General features: G+C 45.2%; 1 protein-coding gene across 2 annotated transcripts in view; it reads left to right on the top strand.

Annotated features, from left to right (window-relative positions):
- Positions 1 to 17581, top strand: part of MRTFA (myocardin related transcription factor A) — a 2407897-nt gene that overhangs the window by 940465 nt on the left and 1449851 nt on the right. The gene's annotated exons all lie outside the window — the stretch shown is intronic.

Genomic DNA, 17581 nt, shown 5'->3' with positions numbered 1-17581 from the left:
ACAGCCTTCAAAAACCTTATTCTTCCAGGACAACTATTGGTAAAGACAGGCAACACCACAGTTATGTGGTACATAAACTAGCGGGGGGATCCCATTCCTACCCACTCTGCAGACTAGCTATGGTTCTGTGGAATACAGCCTTGAGCTACCAAGTTAACCTCCAAGCTCAGTTCCTGCCAGGTAAACTAAAGTCACTGGCTGACGACTTAAGAAGAAATTCCATGGACCCACGTGAATGGAAACTGGAACCCAAAATATTCAAGCTCTTGAGGAACAAATGGGGGCGCCAGGGGTAGACCTGTTTGCCTCCCCTCACAACTACCAATTAAACAAATTCAGCACCAGAACTCCCTACAGTCTAGCTTGGAAAGTGGATGCCCTGTCCTGTACCTGGGAAAGCCTCTCAGTTTATGCCTTTTTCCCTCTGCCTCTCTTCTCGAAGGTTCTACTAAAGATCAAATAGGACAAGCCAAGGACAATATTGATTGCACCAGCCTGGCCACGCCAGCACTGGTACCCCCTTCTGCGCAGTCTGACAGTGCTTCAACCATGGCACTTGCCTCAGATCCCTTCCCTGCTGTCCCAACAGGCAGGCCAAATTCTGCACTCTCAGCTTCAAACCCTGAACCTTGCAGCCTGGCTAATTCCCTGAGCTGACCTCCAGCAGCCCTCAGCAAACAGGTGCTGGATGTCATTCTTGAGGTAAGGAGGCCTAGTACTAGAAAATCCTATTCAGAAAAGTGGAAAAGATGCTGCTCCTGGAGCCAGGCTCGGGATGGGCACAACGGTGCCCCGCTTACCTCATATTCTAGACTATTTAACAGAAATGCTCCACAAGGGCCTATCCTTCTCTTCAGTTAAGATTCATGCCTCGGCCATATCAGCACATTATAATACTGAATCTCCCTTCTCTCATCCCTTGCTAAAACAATTCCTTAGAGGGGCAAGAATTTAAGATTCCCCAGGAAAGCTCCCACTCCAGCCTGGGACCTTAACTTTGTATTGGAAAAACTCACTCTTCCCCCCCTTTGAACCAGATGCTACAGCAGAATTGAAATTCCTTTCTTGGAAAACAGCTTTACTCCTAGCCATTACTTCAGCAAGAAGAGTGTCTGAACTGCAGACCCTCATGCCAGTGGAACCCTTCATTATCTTCCATGCTGTTTCCCCTCAGAACTAATCCATCCTTTATGCCCAAGGTGGTGTCTAGTGTGGCCCTAAACCAGTCCATTCATTTGCCTACGTTTTCCTTAATCCTGAGAATAAAGGGGAAAGAATGCTGTATTCACTGGATGTACACAGACAGCTTAGATTCTATTTGGACAGGACTAAGCCTCTCAGAAAATCTGACCAGCTGCTAGTTAGCTGCTGCAGGGGCAGAGGCGGAAGGCCATTTCAAAGCAAACCATTTCCAAATGGATAGCACATTGCATCCATTTCTGCTACAAACACCATGGAAAACCTACCCCACAGGGGATAAGAACACATTCCACCAGGGCTGCTTCTACCTCGCCTGCATTTTTCAGAGGAGTCCCTACCAGGGACATCCTGGAAGCTGCAACCTGGAGCTCTGTACATACTTTCACCAAGCATTACCACCTGCCTATCTTTTCTAAATCTAGAGCTGGATTTGCCACAGCAGTCTTACAGGGCCTGATTGCTAGCCCTAATGCTCTTTAACTACCTTCACCCTTTCTTAGCTTTGGGAATCATCCCAAATGTGATGACTGCAACAGTGAAACTTGAAGAACATAGTACAGGTGTGTACACTTACCATAAATGTAGATGTTCGAGTGTATTCACTGTTGCAGTCCTGGATGTTCATCATGTTTCACTGTTGCAGTCATTTTATTTTATTTTTATTTTACATTTGTTGACCGGGCTAGTCTGGCTGGATACATGTCCATTTTCAGCAGAGGCCCGAGGAGAAAAGCTCCATTAATAAACTAAGTGACTAACAAATAACAAGTAAATAAAAAGCATGCAGGCAGCTAAGGGAAAAATTGATATATAGTATAGTAATGCAAAGGCAATTTAAACAAGAAATAAGCAGTACGGAATCATTATAACTTAAAATATTGACTATAGAAAGACTGCTAAAAAAGAATGAAGAAGGGAGAAAAATAGGAACAGGTGGAGAGTTTGTAAAAATTTAGACATATTAGCCAGTTAGTAGCAGACATATTATGATGAGTACTACTTTTAGGATAGAGATTTGCACACAGGAAATTCTGGAACTAGGTAAGATACAAGGAGAGAAGACAGGTTACAGAGATAGTGGTGAGTAACATAAAAAGAGGAAGATAGGAGTAATAAACAGGCTGGTGGGTTGCTAGGTCTACTTCTTGAAGGGATAGAAGTAGTGAAATAGGGTAGGTAGAAGAGCATTGAAGGGTGTGGGAGAGAGTGATTGTTTCTTATGCTGAGTCAGGATTTGAGCAGGGGCATAGCCAGTGAGATTGCAAATGTTTCCTTATTTGTTTTTTGAAAAGGTGGGATGAGCCTAAAGTGGTTAGTTCTTTGGGAAGTTTATTCCAGTGAGATCCAACAATATTGGCAAATAAGGAGTCACCTGCTTTATTGTAGGATTTGAGAGTAGCTACTAGAAGTTTGTTGGCTGAGCGAAGGGAAGTAAGATTTTTGTATGGGGCGATAAGGTTATTAAGTATGGGTGTATTAGAGGGGTAATGGAGAATTTTATAAGTGATGACTAATTGCTGTAGGAGAATTTGATTCTGTAGTTCTAGCCAGTTAAGGTTTTTGAGATTATGACAATGGTGAGTTCGATATGGGGAATCAGTGGCAAACCTGGCAATACTATGGTAGGCTGTGGCTAGTTTCTGGTGGTTAGCTTTTGAAATGTTAATAAATGAGGGGGAGGCATACAGTAGTGTAGATAGGAGATGAGTTTGGGCTAGAGACACTCTGGTAGCTGCAGTAAGAAAGGGCTTAAGTCTATAAAGGGCACCTATCTTTTTATTAACAGCCTTGATGGTTAGATCAATGTGACAGTCAAAGCTCAGTTGATTGTCTGTAGTAACGCCTAGGAGTTTGGTGGAACAGTCAGGATTGATGATAGTGCCATTGCCAGACATAATGGAAAATGAGATTTGGGCAGATTTAAGGGTTGGTGTAAAGAGTAGTAATTTGTTTTTTTTGGGATTAAGGAGGAGACAGATATGTTGGAACCATTTTTCTGCCGCAGTAAAGATTTTCTGGGTGGAAGAGTGGAGTTCAACTGAAGATGAAGCAGAACAGATGAGAGTAGAATCATCTGCATACTGAATACAAGTGGATGTTGGGAGTGAAGTAGCCAGGTTATTTATAAATGTAGAGAAGAGGAGGGGACCTAAGATGGATCCTTGAGGAACACCGATAGTGACTGGGAGCTGGGAGGATATGGCTGTCCTAGAGGACAGCTTGTTTTCTATCATTCAAATATGAGTCAAACTATTGTACTGCTGAAGAGTCAAGTGATAGTGATGTCAATGTATCTAGGAGTAGTTGATGGTTAACCATATCAAAGGCTTTGGAGAGGTCTAGGAATAAGGCAGAGGAGAAAAGGTTGTTATTGCGATTTTTGTTTATTATGTCGGTGAAGGAGAGAAGGGCGGTGGAAGTACTATGGTGGGGCCTAAAACCATGTTGCGAGTCTACTAGTAGGCTATTTTGCAAGAGATGATTTAGGAGTTGATGGTGAATACAAAGTTCCATGATTTTAGATAGAGGAGATAGTAGGGCTATAGGTCGGTAGTTAGAAAGTTCATTAGAGTTACCACCTTTATGGAGGTGAATAATATAGGAGACTTTCCAGCAGGATGGGATAGTAGATTCAGTTATTGTTCTGTTAATTAAGATTGAGACTGGGTAAGCTAGTTCTGATGCTGCTAGTTGTAGGTATTCAGCTGGCAGTTTGTCGGCTGAAGGGGTGCAAGGTTTAAGTTTAGAGTAACTACGATGTGGGATGTGGAGACTGTGCTAAATTTTAGAGTGGGGGTGTTATTTTGAGGAGAGGTGTTTTGAGGGAAGGGGGGAGTCATGGTGTTTGCTAGAGAGGTGACTGTTTCAGAGAAGAAGTTGTTAAAGGTATCGGCTATTATGTCGGTGGAGTTTGAGCTAAGGTAGCAGGTGTGGGTGTTTTGGTATTCCCTGGATGTAGCAGTTTATTGATTCCTGACCAGAATTTTTGGGGTTGTAATTTTGGTTTTGTTGATATTGAAGGTAATAGTTTTTTATCAAGATGGGTGAGTTTTTGTAGTATTTCTAAGGTGTTTGAAGTTTAGAAGGTCAGCAGGGTTTTAGTGGTTCTCCATTTAGTCCAAATTTTATTTCTATCTAGCATAGTTTGTTTGGTTGTTTTGGAAAGCCAAGGGGCAGCTTTGGAGCTTATTCTAATTAATCGAGCAGGGGCATGCTGCTGTAGAATTTGTAGGAAAGTGTTATTGAAATAGGCAACTGCTTCGTCAAGTGGGAGGTGTTTTAGAGTTGACCAGTTGCATACCTTGAGGTCATTAAGGAAAGAGGACAGGTTAAATTTTTTTTTGTTGCATACAGTACGGTAAATAGCTTGTTTGAGAGTATTATCTTTTTGTTAACCCTTCAGAGGATGAGTCAGTGTACCTTGAGGCGTTCGGGTCTCGCCCTTCTACCTCCTGGGTGTCCCCTCCCTTTGACCCCCTTATGGAAGTGGTGGCAAGGAAGGCCTGGACGGCTCCTGATTCAGTGGAACCCACCCCGAGGAGACAGTCTAAATTTATTACTGCCCCTAGAGATAAAGATTTTTTATCTAAAGGCGTCTCCGTCGATGCCATGGTGGTGGCCGCAGCCACTAAGAAGGAGTTAGCCGATCCTTCGGTACCTGTCCATCCTCCTAATAAGGAATCTAGGACCATGGACAGGTACGGTAAGTGGATGTTTTCATCAGTGACCTTTTCAATGCGGTCGCTGAACTATTTATGTCACTTCACTCATCTCCACAGAGATTTACTCAAGGATATGAGTGAAGAGGTAAAGGATCCAACAGCTGAGGGGTTCCAAGACAGAATGAACTCCCAGTTGGCAACCCTGAACTCCATCGTTAACTCCTCCATGCGGCTTATTTCATATGCTGCGGATGGGGCGAGTAGAGCCGCAGGCACAGGCGTTGCCCTACGGCGTCACGCCTGGATGCGGCTGTGCAACTTTGCGGACCCTTTCAAGGCGCCCTTCACCAATTCCCCCTTTGATGGATCATCCTTGTTTGGTCCTCAGGTGAAGGATACATTGACTAGGTGTGAGGTGGAAGGTAAGACTCTCTCTGCCGTGGGAGTCCGTTTTTCTACCCCTTCTAGGCCTTATCCCAAAGGTCAGAGGGGGAGGAAAGATGTGGTTCCGCAAACAAACCCAGGGAGTCTCATCTGACGCACAAGGTCGATTCCCTTCTAGAGGCAGAGGGGGGAATAATAGATGCCGCCCTAGAGGCAGAGGAGGTCCGCAAAACCAGGGTAGCAGAGAAACTTTCTCTGATAAACCCTTTCAGCATGCCTGAGGTGCTGCCCGGCTGTCCACCTTCGGAGGCAGTCAGGGGAAGATTATCTCTGTACCCAAAAGCTTGGCTTTCCCTTACACAAGACAAATGGGTACAGTCGATCATATCCGAGGGTTAGAAAATTCCCTTTATTCACATTCCATCCCAACCCAAAAAATTCCTTCCAGACGTTCCACCCAGTCTAAGGGAACAAGCAGCACTAGAAATTTCAAAGCTGCTATCAAAAAGAACTATCCAATCAGTCCCAGTAGACCAACAAGGATCCGGAATCTACCCCAAATTCTTTTTGGTACCAAAAAAGACAGGGGACTGGAGACCCATACTGGATCTCAGCAACTTGAACAAGTATGTCAGAAAAACGAAATTCCGGATGGTCACGCTACAGTCCATTCTACCCTTCTTGGGTCAGGACAATTGGATGTGCTCGATAGATCTTCATGACGCATACTACCATATAAAGATGAACAGACGCTCCAGGAGATTTCTCCGCTTCAGGCTGGGAGCCAGTCACTATCAATTCAGAGCCCTGCCCTTTGGTCTCACTACAGCCCCCCGAGTGTTTACCAAATGCATGGCAGTGGTTGCGGCTCACTTGAGACGTCAAGGATTCCAGGTGTTTCCATATTTAGACGACCGGCTCCTTACTGCCACCACCAGACATCAACTGCTTCTATCCAGAGACTTCACTATCCAAACTTGCCAAGCTCTAGGCATTTCAATAAATTTCGAAAAATCTGCCTTGTCGCCTTGTCAATCTATTACCTTTATAGGCGCCACATTAAACACACTCAGTCTTTCAGCCAGACTCACAGAGCAGAGAGTGTCAGACATCCGCAAACAAGTTTACCTTCTCTTACAATACAACAAAGTCAAAGCCAGACTAGTTTTGAAGGTATTAGGACTCATGGCAGCAGCTATCCCCCTTCTCCCCTTAGCTCGCTTCCACATGAGGATCCTCCAATGGATGCTGTTTACTCAATGGTCCTTCCAACAGCTCCCGATGTCCCACACCATATTGTTGACTCAATCATGCAAGAATCAACTGTCTTGGTGGATCACATCACCTCAGGTTCTCCAAGGAAGACCCTTCACTCTCCCCCACCCCAGTCGCCACGTTGACAACAGACGCCTCCCTGATCGGGTGGGGGGGGGGCATTATCAGGGCAGGACAGTCCAGAGCACGTGGCAACCTTTCGAGTGCCACTTGCACATAAATGTCTTAGAGATGAGAGCAGTGCTTTTAGCGTTGCAAGCCCTTCACGACTCTCTTCCCACAGGGACTATTGCAATTCAGATGGACAACATGTCTGTAGTGTGGTACATCAACAAACAAGGCGGAACCAGATCATACCCCTTATGTCGAGAGGCACTCAGACTTTGGCAATGAGCGATCTCTTCTCAGCGTTTTCTAGTAGCAACGCACATTCTTGGGAAATCCAGTGTGATTGCAGACAAGTTGAGCAGGGCAGTTCTCATGCCCCACGAGTGGTCTCTGAAGAAATCAGTACTGGGAGAAGTGTTCCAACGATGAGGCCAGCCTTGCTGCGATCTTTTTGCTACTCTCCAAAACTGCAAGTGTCACGACTTCTTCACTCTCTTCCCATTACCAGGCCATCCCACCAGAGACGCTCTAGTCCTCGATTGGCCCCAGGGACATCTGTATGCCTTTCCCCCCTTTCCACTGATAACTCAACTAATTCAGAAAGCCATCACCTTGAGAGTGACAATGATCCTCATTGCCCCTTACTGGCCTCGACAGATATGGTTTCCGTTCCTTCATCGTTACCTTTTGGAGCAGCCTTGGCATCTGGACCCAGTGCCAGATCTGTTGACCCACCAATCGGGCCAGCTGCACCAGTCTCTTCATTCTCTCAACCTCACAGCGTGGTTTCTCCGGTTCCGACCCTAGCCAGGCTTCCCTTAATATCTCTCTCGGTCCGAGATATCTTGATAGCCTCTCATAAATCTTCTACCCAGAAGATTTATAATAGCAAATGGAAACGCTTCTCCTTTTGGGCGACATCAAAAAATATAGATCCCTTCACTGCACCTATCCAGTCTATTCTGGATTTTCTAGCAGAACTCTTTCATTTAGGCTCTTCTTCATCTACCATTAGAGTTCAGTTGGCTGCTATATCTAATTATCATGTAGGTGTATCGGAGTCTAGCATCATGGCTCACAAGCTTTGCAAAGCCTTTTTAAGGGGTGTTTTTCTTCTCAAACCTCCAGTCAAAGATCCCCCGCCTCAATGGGACTTTGAACTTGGTTCTGGCATCCTTAATCCTTCCCCCTTTCGAACCAGCGGCTTCATGTTTTCTGAAGTTGCTTTCATGGAAGACACTTTTTCTAGTAGCCATAACTTCAGCGAAAAGGATATCTGAACTATGCTCTGTGCAGTCGCCCTCCTTACTTAGTGTTTCACAAAGATAGGGTATCCCTTCATACTAATCCTTCCTTTTTACCTAAGGTTTCCTCTCAAACAAACCTAAACCAAACAATTGATCTTCCCGTCTTTTTCCCTAACTATTCCAACAGGTCAGAACAAAAGCTACATTTTCTGGATGTTCATCGCCAACTTAGATATTATTTAGACAGAACTAAACAATTCAGGAAATCTGATCAACTTTTTCTATCATATGCAGAAGGGAAATCTGGCCTTCCAGTTACTAAAGTTTCCCTTTCTAGATGGCTCACCTCTACAATTACTTTCATCTATGAGATCAGACATCAGAAACTACCTTCAAGACCTAGAGCTCATTCAACTAGGGCATTAGTTACATCCGTAGCTTTTCAGGACAGGCTGCCAATAGATTCCATTTGTGCAGCAGCCACTTGGGCTTCTCCTCATACCTTCATTTCACATTACAAATTGGACATGGTCTCCAGAAACCGTGTCAACTTTGGTTCCACTGTTCTCAGGAGTCTGTTCCGATAGGCCACCCGGGATAAGGTGCTAGGGACGCGGTCCCATCCAGCAAGAATGAAGGCGAGATAGACAACTTAACATTAAGAAGTTATGTACCTACCATAACGTTCCATGTTAGTTGTCTTCTTCTTGCCTTCTTTCTTGCGTCCCACCCTCCTTCCTCCAAGCCTGGACAGACCAAAAGGAATTCTTTTTGTGATCTTCCTCTGGAAGAGTTTCATTCCCACACATTCTACCACCTCTATTTCCCCTTTTGTTAGGTCTGGGATACCTTACACTCTGGTTTATATAGAGGTGGGTTACCCTTCTCCATTCTATGGAGACTAGAATTGCTTGGTCTAGCTATCAAACGAGATCCGAGTAGTTACCGCCTAGCATTGTGGGATATATGGGAGCCTCGAGCCGGTGGAATTGGCTCTCGAGCTTTAGTATTGGCCGAGTCGGAGCCGAGGATCGGCTCCAAACCCATCCAGCAAGAAAGAAGGCGAGAAGAAGACAACTAACATGGAACATTATGGTAGGTACATAACTTCTTCTTATACTCTATAATGGGTCTAATGAGGGATGAGTACAGTGGGACTATGACCTCCTTTTTTCTGGATGAAAAGCCCTTAGTGATGAGGTGTGCCACATAGAAGGATTTCCTGACTGTTGTGGCAATGTGGTTATCGAAAGTGAGACCACTGTCCACCTGTGTCCCTAAGTCTCTCAGCACACTTTCGATGATTAGTGTCCTGCCACCTATGTGGTAATTCATGGGTACATGTTTTTTTCCAAAGGGGATAACTATACATTTCTTGGCATTAAGCTTGAGCCCATGGCTCTGGCACCAGGCATCTGTTTCTGTAAGGCCCTTTTGTAGAATATCCACATCATTTGGGGATTCAATAATGGCTCCCAGTTTGCAGTCATCTGCAAACTTTGTTAGCCAGAGTCCCTTAGTGTTGGCCTGTACTTCAGAGAAGTAGATGCCAAACAAGAGTGGTCCCAGGACTGAACCCTGAGGTACTCCACTTGTCACCTGTCTGGAGCTGGATTTGGAGTGGGCTACTTTTACTGTCTGGGTTCTGTCAGTAAGCAACCCATCGAGTGACGTAGGGATTTATGCCCAGCTTAGTAAGTTTATCTATGATTCCAGAGTGGGGGATGGTGTCAAAGGCCTTGGCGAGGTCCAGATAGGCTGTGTGGACTGCCTTACCCTCGTCCACAGCTCTGGAGACTGATTAGAAGAAGTCAGTCAGATTCAGGAGACAAGATCACAAACCCAAACTGGGTGGGGTCCAGTGTTTGAAGGTTGCCAATGTCTTTCTTTATAAGTTCCATGATAATGTGTTCCATGCCCTTGCAAATCAGGCTTGTCAGACTGATGGGATCCAAGGTGGATCCTCCCTTGTGGAGTGGGATAACTGTAGCTGTGTGCCACTCAGTGGGCACGAAGCCTGAGGTGTGAGGCTATGATTAAACATGACACTTAGGTGAGGTGCCAGTTAATTTTGTAGTTCATGTAGTACACAGCCTGGGATGTCATCTGGTCCCATGGATGCTGTATCCTTAGCTTTGGAGAGTGTAGATGTTCATCGTGTTTCATTGTTGCAGTCATCACTGTAGGGTTCTTCCTGCCGGCCAGAATCCCAAAGTCTGGGTCTGGCGTCTGCTGTTCAGTCATGCTCCCTGACGTCAGAGCGCTAGGAGTACAAAGCTGCCAGCTGACGCCATGTTCTCCCGTCTTTGGAAGCAGTTTGCAAGTGCCGGTCGGCTGACTTCTGATATTTTTTTTGTGCTTCAGTCCGAAGACTTACTTCTTCTTCTCAAAGCTAAGTACCCTGTTGGGGAAACTTTTTTCATGCTCCAGTCCGATTTCAGAAAAAGTTAATAATTGCATTTCTTGTGGGAAGCAAATACCTCATAAGGATTTCCATTCTTACTGTATTCCTTGTTTAGGCCCTGACCACGACGTAGCTAGTTGTCGGTTTTGTGCTAGATTTAACCAACGTATGATTAAGCGGAGGTACGATTTTGCTTTTCACTACTTTGGTAGGCGATTTAATTATAAAATGTCGTCAGACACGCTTCCGACTACCGGAGTTCACAAACAACACAAGGATAAGGACAGGCCTCTGACGTCCAAATCAGACGACATTTTACAAGCAGCGCCAGCTACAGGTTCGGCCGTCGTCAGTGAGGCGCTTTCGCAGCCACTGTCGGCCGTTTCAGAACCGATTGCTGAAACAGACTCCCACGAGGAGCCAACTAGGCCTTTGAGCACTCCAGCTGCAGGACCTTCGGACAATGCTCCCTCCGATGGGTCCGGAGCCGCTGTGCAGGTACTGGCTCCCGAGGGGGGTTTCAGGCCTGCACAGCTTCTGATAAAGGCAAAACCAAGGACAAAGGCAAAGACTCCTTCTAAATCTAAGACACCAGCCCAGGCCTCTTCTGATCCGGGACCCAAATCTCAGAAACAGTTACTTAAAATGGCAGAGGACTTGCTAACCATGATTAGGGGTTCACATCCCCCTCCAGACAAAAGGCCAAGGCAAGAGTTGGATTATGAATCTTCTAATCAGGCATCTGTTTCTTCAGTGTCTTCCTCTGAACAGGAATATTCTTTCCCTCCTTATGAGGATTCTGATGCTGAGGAATCCATTCCATCAGCTTCTCCCCTGAGGATTTTTCTTTTGGGGAAACTTTACATGACATGAGGGAACATTTTCACTGGGAGGGACAGGAGTACTCTGAATCTAAGAGAAGGCTCAGGGATTTCCTCCTTCTTCCCCAGCATAGACCCCTGGCTATTCCTCTTATTTTGGATATTGTGGATGATGCCTTTTCTGAGGCTAATTTAACTCCTGACTCCTTTCCTCCAGCCCCTGCTAAGCCCGACAGATATTACAGGGTCCCTGACTCCCACCAGTTCCTTTACAAAAATCCTACTGCTGATCCAGAAACCATTTCTCAGGGTCCTAAGGGGGTTAAGGCTGCCTCTGCTAAAAACTCTATTCCGACAGATAAGGATTTTAGAGCTTTGGAGAGATGGGGCAAAAATGTGTACACTTCTGCTACTTTATCTAGTAGGGCTTTAAATTGTCAATTTCATATGCTAAAATATCAGCAGTTTCTACTGTCTGTTATGAAACAAAAGTTAGGTACCATTTCTGCATGTACAGATAATAAGGAATTACATGATTTGATGCATGCTACTGAACAAGTGGGGAAGCATGGTTTACACTTTGGTTTTGATGCCTTGGAGGCTTCTTGCAGGGCGGCTGCCTCTGGTACAGTCATTAGAAGACATGCTTGGTTAAAGGAACAAAACTTACCTGATCAAGTGAAAGCAAAGTTACTGGATGCTCCTTTTCAGCATAATGTTTTGTTTAGGTCTAAGGCTGAAGAGGTGATATGGATATCCATGCAAATGGTTAAGGATTTCTTACAAGTTCAGCCCCCTAGATTTAGCAGAAATTGGCCAACTAAAAATTGGTCCTTTCCCAGCTCAGACAGGCCTCAGAGGGGTAGATATAGGCGCTCCAGAGGGAGGGCTCAAGCACAGACCTCTTACAGACCTAGACAGTGGAGTGCTTCCACCCCCAGGGGTGGAGAGGACAGACCTCAATCTTATAGAAAACAGGCTCAATGACTCCCCCTGCATGGCTCCAGGAACTTCTCTCCTGGAAGCCCCTCTAGGAGGAAAACTCTCTCTTTTTCAACAAAATTGGACTTACATAACCCAAGACAAGTGGGTTCTGGATGTAGTTTCAAGAGGTTTCAAATTCCACTTTCATACCTTGCCAAGACCAAACGGATGGCCAGACCTACCAAAACACCAATGGTCAGAGGCATTAAACTGGGTGGGATCCCTCATGGCTATGAGGGCCATAGAACTGGTTCCACAATCAGAGACTGGGCAAAGCTTTTACTCGAGGCTCTTTCTAGTTCCAAGAAAGCAAAACTCATGGAGACCCATCATGGATCTGTCAGTCTTAAATACTTTCCTGGAGATACCAAAGTTCAAGATGCTTACTCTGCAGCTGCTCCTGCCAATGCTGAGCAAAAATGCATGGATGGTGACATTGGATTTAAAGGAAGCTTACCTACACATCCCTATCAGACAGTAGTGCAGAAAATACCTCCGGTTCAAGGCCGGCTCGAAACATTACCAATTCTCTGCACTGCCCTTTGGCTTGTCTACTGTGCCCAGGGTCTTCACCAAGTGCCTGGCACCAGTAGTAGCTTATTGCAGACTCAAGGGTATTCAAATTTACCCTTATATGGACGACTGCCTTATTCAAGCAGACAGCAAGGATGTCTTACTCCAGCACCTGGAATTTGTTCAAAATCTTCTCAAGCACCTGGGATTCACTGTGAACATAAAGTCAAATTTGACACCCACACAACAGATAACCTTTCTGGGTGCTCTTCTAAACACAACAACCCAGATGGCATTCCTGACATCCGAAAAACAACTACAGCTGGCTTCAACTTTCAAAACCTTGGCGTCTATAACTCAGCTAACTGCAAGGAAATTCCTGCAGGCTTTGGGTTACATGGCCTCCTGCATCCTTCTCATACCAAATGCAAGACTACATATGAGAAAAATACAGTGGTAACTAAAAAGTGTATGGTCCCAGCATTGCCACAGTCTAGACACACAGATTGCTGTCTTGCCTTGCCTACAAAAGGAATTCCATTGGTGGACCATGGCATGTCTTCACAACAAAGGGAAAGCCTTCAGTCTACCTCCAGCCAGCCAAGTGTTAACCACGGACACCTCGGATTACGCATGGGGAGCCCACTTGCAGGGAAAGGGTCTGCAAGGTTTTTGGACAGAGGATCAGAAGCACCTACATATCAATTTAAAAGAGATGTTAGCTGTACAGAATGCCCTCTTGGCTTTCAGGGATCTTCTACAACCAGGACAACTACTGATACGGACAGACAACACCACAGTTATGTGGTACATAAACAAGCAGAGGGGTTTGCATTCCTACCTCCTTTGCAGACTAGCCATGACTCTGTGGAACACAGTTCTAGCTTGCAAAGTGGATCTACAAGCTCAGTTCCTGCCAGGGAAACAAAATACTCTGGCAGACAGCCTGAGCAGGAACCTGTCAGACCCACACGAGTGGATGCTAGACACCCAAATATTCAAGATGATTACAGAAGCCTGGGGCTGCCTGGACATAGATCTATTTGCATCCCCCCTCAACCACCAGTTACAGATTTTTTGCACAAGGGCATCTCACAAGCTAGCATGGAAAGTGGATGCACTATCATTCAGTTGGAAAAACCTCTCTGGGTATGCCTTTCCGCCACTACCTCTTCTTCCACGGGTGTTATTAAAGATCAAGCAGGACAAGCCCAAGATGATGATTTTACTGGCCCCAAATTGGCCTCGTCAATTTTGGTACTCAACACTGAAGAATCTATCCCAGGAGCCTCCTTGGATTTTACCTCAGATTCCACATCTTTTGTCCCAACACCAGGGCCAGGTTCTGCACTCTCATGTCAAAACTCTCAGCCTGGCAGCCTGGTGAATTCAGGGTCTATGATTAATCCTTTCCTTCCCAAACAGGTCATGGATGTCATCTTAGAAGCCAGACGGCCTGGCACTAGAAAATCTTATGCAGGTAAATGGAAGAGATTTTGCACCTGGATGCATGCTCAGGATTCGGATCCTCTCATTCCTAATATCCCACTGATTTTACTTTACCTGACAGACATGCTACATAAGGGTTTATCCTTCTCCTCCATAAAAATACATGCCTCAGCTATCTCTGCACATTACAATACAGATCCTCCAATCTTTTCACATCCACTTCTGAAACAATATCTCCGATGAGCAAAGAATTTAAGGCCCCCTAGGACACCACCCATACCTGCCTGGGACCTCAACTATGTTCTGGAAAAACTCACTCTGCCTCCTTTTGAGCCTGCTGCCACAACTGATATTAAGTATTTATCATGGAAGACAGCTATCCTACTGGCTTTGACTTCAGCCAGGAGAGTCTCGGAGTTACAAGCACTCATGGCTGTGGAACCTTATATTATTTTTCACCAAGATAGGGTGTCTTTAAGGACTAATCCTACTTTCATGCCTAAAGTGGTTTCCAAAGTGGCTTTAAATCAAACTATTCACCTGCCAACTTTTTTCACTAATCCACAAAATAAGGGGGAAAGGATGTTGCATTCCTTGGATGTACACAGACAACTTTGTTTTTACCTGGACAGAACCAAGGATATCAGGAAAACAGAGCAGCTGTTTGTTTCTTATGCAACAAACTCCCAAGGCAAAGCTATTTCAAAACGGACCATTTCTAATTGGATTGCTCATGGAATCAGATTTTGTTACTCTCATCATGGAAAGCAAATCCCAGGAAAAATTAGGACTCACTCTACCAGAGCTGCTGCTACTTCTGCTGCCTTTCTCAGGGGAGTACCTACCAAAGATATTTTGGAAGCTGCAACTTGGAGTTCAGTGCATACTTTCTCTAAGCACTATAATCTCCCTCTTTACTCTAAGTCTAGGGCAGGCTTTGCTTCTGTAGTCTTGAAGGGCCTTCTAGCCGCCCCTTCTTCTCTATAACCACCACCCCTTATCCTCTATAACCACCACCCCTTATCTCAGCTTTGGGATTCAACCCTACAGTGATGACTGCAACAGTGAAACACGATGAACATAGTACAGTTGTGTACACTTACCATAAATGTAGATGTTCGAGTGTCTTCACTGTTGCAGTCTAGGTTACCCTCCCTCCTGTCCCCTCTTATACTTTCACTAGTGTGGTTACCTACTTCACCTTTCTTCTGAGGTGTATTTGCTACAGGGTATGGGGTTTGTGGTATGTTACATTTTTGTTTTACTATTAGCCTTTACTTTTAGGCACCTGACATCTGGGGCAAGAAAAACTGGAGAACATGGCGTCGACTGGCAGCTTTGTACTCCTAGCGCTCTGACGTCAGGGAGCATGACTGAACAACCGACGGCGGACCCAGACTTTGGGATTCTGGCCGACCGAGGACTGCCTGCCGGCAGGAGGAACCCTACAGTGATGACTGCAACAGTGAAGACACTCTAACATCTACATTTATGGTAAGTGTACACAACTGTACTTTTCTACCTGTGTGGCCGTGATTATTGGAATTTGGCAATCTTTTGGTATTGATATGGGCCCTTTAGGGGGTGAGAGTGGGGTGAAGTTGGCACTAAATCGATCTGCCAGGATATTGGCAATATCCTTGGGATCAGTTATATTTAATGCCATTCTGTTGTAACTCAGAGCAGATCTGAGCATTGCCATTTAGATTCTTGACATAACTATAGAATGCCTTGTGGTTGTCTTTGGAATCTTTGGCAATTTTATTTTCGTAACTAGCTTTTGAGGATTTTATGAGGGATCTCAGCTTCTTTCTGAGGCTGGTGAGGGAGTTTTTTGCATCCTGGGATTTTCCTCTTTTTTGCAACAGTTTCTTCCTTCTGTTGTATAGTTTGTTTATAACAGGGGACCACCAGATTGGCTTCCTTTTTTTGGAGAAGAGCATCTTGGTTCTATTTGGGATGGCACGATTCATGCACGAGTGGATGTGCTCGTACAGTGCCTTAGTGTAGGATTCTGCAGTCGAACTTCCAGAGCCCGTCTGCGTGGGTGTTGTGAAGTTTGTCACTTCTGACTTCAGTAGCTTGAAGTTGGCTTTGGTGAAGTTTTTTAAGGAGGTTTCTTTACTGGGGGGGTGGGGGTGGGATGTGGATGTCAAGGATGATTTGCTTATGGTCATACCTGACCAATGAGGGGGTGACCACTGGCACTCATGGCTGTGGAACCTTTTATCATTTTTCATCCAGACAGGGTTTCTCTGAGGACAAACCCTACATTTATGCCTAAGGTGGTGTCCAGTGTGACCCTCAACTAAACCATTCACTTGCCTACCTTTTATCCAAACCCACAGAACAAGGGTGAGAGACTTCTGCATTCTTTAGACATACACAGACAGCTAAGCTTCTGCTTGGACAGAGCTAAAGCTTTCAGAAAGACTGAGCAACTTTTAGTGGCATATGCTGCAGGATCACAAGGAAAGGCTATCTCAAAACAGACTATTTCTAAATGGATAGGTCATTGCATTCGTTTCTGCTACTCGCATCATGGCAAATCAGTGCCTAAGGGCATTAGGCCACATTCTACCAGAGCAGCAGCCACCTCAGCAGCCTTTCTCAGAGGACTACCAACCAAAGACATTTTAACTTCTTAGAGGCTGCAACTTGGAGTTCACTGCACACTTTTACAAAGCACTACCACTTACCTCTGTACTCTAAATCCAGAGCAGGCTTTGCCACTGCAGTTCTGCAGGGCCTCATAGCCTCTCCTAATCCTATTTAGCCCATCCACCCATCCTCAGCTTTGGGATTCAACCCAAAAGTAATGACTGCAATAGTGAAACACGATGAACATAGTACATTTGTGTACCTACCATAAATGTAGATGTTCGAGTGTATTCACTGTTGCAGTCCAGGTTACCCTCCCACCGTCCCCCTTTCATTTGCTGGGTTTTATCTGTACTTTATTCTATACAACCTATGTGGTGTATTTGCTTGTAGATGAAGGAAATGTTTACTTTAGTGCATGCATGTTTATTGGCATAATCTATTTAGCCTACCCTTTTGGGGGCACCTGACATCTGGGGCAAGAAAAACTGAAGAAAATGGCGTCGGCTGCATCTTTTATACCCCTGGTGCACTGACGTCAGGGAAGAGGCAACAGCAACCGACGCCGGACCAGGACTTTGGAATTCAGGCCGACTGCGGGTAGCCTGGCAGCAGGATAACCCAAGAGTAATGTCTGCAACAGTGAATACACTCAACACCTACATTTATGGTAGGTACACAACTATACTTTACCCTCCCTCCAGCCCCCTGACTTTTCTTGACTTTTACCTTTCCTTCTTGTTGGGCGTATATTACATCATGTGTATTTGCTTTTCTGCTGGGGTGTTCCATACCATATAATTGCTTCCTAATGTGGGGGCACCTGACATCTGGGGCTAGAAAAACTGATGTAATGGCATTGGCTTCATGTTTTATACCTCTGACGATCTGATGTCATGGAAGAAGTGACAGCATCCGAAGCAGAAATCCGAA

The sequence above is a fragment of the Protopterus annectens genome, chromosome 1.part1 (genome assembly GCF_019279795.1).
Source record: "Protopterus annectens isolate FY-2018-M chromosome 1.part1, PAN1.0, whole genome shotgun sequence".
Classification (NCBI taxonomy): Eukaryota; Metazoa; Chordata; order Ceratodontiformes; family Protopteridae; genus Protopterus; species Protopterus annectens.
This window is presented reverse-complemented; position numbering and strand designations above follow the sequence as displayed.